This window comes from Haemaphysalis longicornis, unplaced genomic scaffold (genome assembly GCF_048455015.1).
Source record: "Haemaphysalis longicornis isolate Haplotype H1 unplaced genomic scaffold, Haemaphysalis longicornis Haplotype H1 scaffold_31, whole genome shotgun sequence".
NCBI lineage: Eukaryota > Metazoa > Arthropoda > Arachnida > Ixodida > Ixodidae > Haemaphysalis > Haemaphysalis longicornis.
In genome coordinates, this window is record NW_027526340.1 from 2,944,499 (window position 1) to 2,948,692 (window position 4,194).

A 4,194-nucleotide genomic window follows, 5' to 3' on the forward strand; every position below is an offset into this window, starting at 1 on the left:
TAGGTGGCGACCGCGTCGCGCTGCTAGTGTGGATGCTCCGCTGAGCGGCCCGTAAGAATGCACACTGTGGGCGCGCTTCGTGCCTTTTTCCCGCCGTATGTGCGCACGAAAGGCGCAAACAAGAATGGTATGCTGTAGTTCGGTTGCTCAACGTTCAATGTATAGCATGGAAGCGGCAGTAAGTCTTCATTACTACGCCAAAAAGGCGACGACCCATCGGGAATCTCAGAATGGCCGTAGTTGGGACAATGAACTTGTACGCCGTGCCTCGTAGCAAGCTCAACCTTTCCAGACTATGGCTTTGAGCCTTCAATAAAAGCATAAGCAGAAACAAATCATGAAGCCTCGATCCCTTAAATTAAGTTTACAACGGCAATCTTAATCGCTTTCACTGGTAGCAAGACGCATTCTTGATTTTGTGGGATGCCCTGAAATGGTAACACAACCTATCTGCCCCGACATTCTTTCTGTGCGCTTACGATATTTTTTGTGTGTTCGAAAGGCAACATAAAACTACTAAATTTTGGTTAGCGCAGAGATATAAATGTAACCGCTCTAACGGGTCTTTCAAATGAAATTTTACCGACTCTGAAGGAAGGTTTGATGAATAATGGCGTCGGATCATTTATTTACGGCTTTCGTAGCAAGTGAACTCGCGAATTGAATTGTCAACGCACGCAGTACAAGCAACATCTCATGTTTAGCTAGGTTTTCGCAAAGTGACAAGCAGGTTTACGGAGTCCAAACCAAGCTTCTGGAACCTCACACTGAGCCCAAATTTTTCGTTACGGCTGCTCTGTTGACCATTTGCGTTCCTTTTAAAATCTAACAGGTGCCTGCAACAACGAGGTGTGTTTGCATTCGTGCGTGTAAGGTCGCATACGAACTCTAAAGATGGCAAATGAAGTTGCGCTATTGCAGATGTAGTAAAACGTTCCCTTTTCATTTCTCGTTGCGAATCAGCACAACGGGTTCCCGGTAACTACTTTGTTTTGTAAACGGAACATCGCCTTTGTCTTGGCATTTAATTCTTGAGGATTGCTTAAAAAAGTGCAAGGATAAAAATTTTTTGTGCATTTTTTTTTTTTTTTGGGGGGGGGGGGGGCGGGGGGGGCGGCGGTCTGCCAATGTTGCAAGAGCAGCGAGAAGAGAACGCATGCAACGAGAAAAGCCAAACATTGGTTATCAGTATTCCTTACAATCGAAAGTACGCTAGGCGTCGTGTTCTGTAGCGGTGAAAAAGCTTTAATTAAACACGTATTTTCAAAACTGATAAACCCCCTTTGGTCCGAGATTGTCCAAGAATTGTGGCTCGCCTTTTTCAAAATTGTATTGAAAGCAATCATTGAGGGAAAAAATTTAAAAAAAAACTGCGAGCCATGGCACACACCCCTCACACATGTGGGCAACAACGTGCATCATATTACGCGATTTTTCCTCTTTCTGTAAACTTAGGTCCACCGTAAGAGGTTAAGACGTGACCATATTAGGCATTTGCTTATGCTGAGTGAGACGCATTTCTAGACAAGATGAGTCATGTCGGGATTTGAAAATGTTATTATGAAAATGACACACGAAATGCCACATGACAGACGCAAACTCACAACTGCTTAATTTTACCGAGAACTCCCCCCTAATTACTCTTGCGCATTCATAGAAACGTATTTTAAAAAATACGTAAAATTATCAACTCATTATAAACAACGACTGTACAAAAATGGTATTTATTTTAGAAAAGGTACGGGAAGACCACTATCACACGGGCGCTTGCGGGTGTAAAATACATCCCCGGTAATGTATGGGCGAAAGCGCACGGGTCGTGGGCAGTGCAATTGTTTTTGTTTGTTTCTTCTGTCTATAAGGAAACAGCGTAATTTTAGAAGGGTGTGGCAAATCCACGGGTATGCGCAGGTCTTGTCGCTTCTTACCCGTTTCTTCGCGTAATAAACTTTTATCCTTTAAATAATGACCACGCCACCTTCGAAAAGTACCCTTCGACGTTCCCGAAACGGTAGACGGCTGCACTCAACAGTACGAAAAGTGCAATGTGTGGAAGGAATGTTTATAACATGTTTCACACTCAAGCGGTGACCACGGCGAAGATGTTTCGTGCAATTAAACCAGCGCATTAACCCGCAAAGACCCCTGATTATTGCGTTTATAGAGGAAATGCGCAAGCAGAGGTAACTATGCCATTGCTTACTGTCAAACGAGTACACATATTGGTTGTTTTGTCGTGCGCAGCACGCGTCTTGCGCCGCGCGCAACGTGAACAAGCAGACGACCCGAGAGCGCCATCCACACTATAGGAGCGGTTCGTTCCGCCGCCGCCATGGGCCGACTGTGTTCGCGCTCGGGGCGAATAGAGGCTCCGGATTAATTTTGACCACCTGAGGATCTTTAACGTGCGCTGAAATCTCGAATACACGGGAGTTGTTGCTTTTCGCCTCCATCAGAAAAGCGACCGCCGCGACCGGAAATCGAGGCCGCGACCTCGTGCTCAGCAGCGCAACGCCTTAGCCACTAAGCCACCGCGGCGGGTCAGTGTATTTGTATGATGTCGTTTGGATGATTGGGTTTCGATGTATGATGGGGTTTCTGAGTTATGATGGAGTGTACAATGCGTTTTCGATGCTGAGCGCTAGGCGTTTTAAGCCTTGGCACCTTGACGTTTTTGCCCACGGAGGTGGAAACGTTTGGAGTAGATGTATACAGCTTTGCTGTAAAAGTCTCGTGTCTTTGAAGCACAAGCGTTCCAGCGCGAGGCATTGGAAAACGAGTGTCCCGGTGTTTTAGTACCGTGACTACATGAGACGCCGACAGCCCGAGCCCCTAAGGTGCTTCGCCCCTAAAAGGTTAAAGGTTACACTCGGCGGTAGACGCCTGAGGAGCGCGCGAACTCCCACAGAGAAAGGAGCGTCTGCTCTGTAGTGACGGGTTCCAGCGGTGTTGTCCAGTCCACACGCCCATGGGCGCCGGGCGGAAGCCACACTGAACGGAGCGTTTGAAGGCCGGGACACTCCCACAACTTGTGGTGTACAGTGGGCGTAGCTCCTGTGGAGCAGGAGGTGCAGGCAACTGCGGCCACAAGATGCTGATCCTGGACGGCATGCTGCTGACGTTTTGGCATATAGGCACGCCACTTGGCCAACACATCATTGGTTAGCGCGGCACTCAGCCCGTGCCTAGTGCTGTTGATGTGCAGAAGCGCTTGTGCGCCCCGGGGTGATCCAACGGGCAGAGTACCGGGGTCTGGTGGAACTAAATTCCGCAACGGCTGCTTGGACGCGTACAAGGCCGCAGCCCTTGCTTATGCGGGGTCAGGGTCGTATTGTGCGAATGGGACGGGTAACGTCGGCGCCGGGTTGGAGCGGAGTTCACAGTGCTCGCTTACTCACGCGTAAGCGGTCTCGCTGCCGATCCCGCCTGAGTGTCCCGGGATCCAGTCTACCCGAAAGACTATATGCGTGTGTCTCGCAGTCTGGGAAAAATGGTCCTGATGAGATCGCAGGTGGCTCGGACGTATGGGGTTTGGCCAAGGCGATCGAGAGCTTCGTGGCTGTCCGTAAATATTGTAAATTGGTGGTTGTCACTGGCGCCGTAAGTTGACTCGATGTGCTCCACAGCGAGAATAACTGCCTCGAAGCGCGCATTACACGGGCTTGGCAGGCGAAGAAACTGAATCGTGCGGGACATGCGCATTTGGCCGTCAATACACGACAGTGCATCGCGCAATGTTGCCTTATTTAGAACCGCTGCAGTAAAGATGGTGTCGGCTTGGAGGTCAGCACGTGCAGCAGCGGTGCGCGCTCATGGTGATGATGGTTACGGCCACTTAGGCGAGATATACGGCCACCTAGTTGCCTAGCCACCTTGGCCCACGAACCAAAACCTCTGCCCAAGGGGCTCGAACAGGTGGCAGTTGCGGTGAAAGCGTGTCGCTCTGAACGGAAGCTAAGTTTTGCACAAGCGCCCCAGGTGGGTGGCTGCGCGTCTTCTGTTGTGGCCTTCGACCCTCTACATTATAATAGCGCGAAGTGGGGGCAGCTGTGAATAGCGGTAGCGTTCTCTGGCGCAGCTGTGCCGAGGTAAACCAGCAACTACTCTCAGGATTTCGCGGTGTAATGTCTCCAGTCGGTCAGATTGTGTCTTCGTAAGGGCAAAGCATGGAGCACCGTAGCATGCCTTGGATGT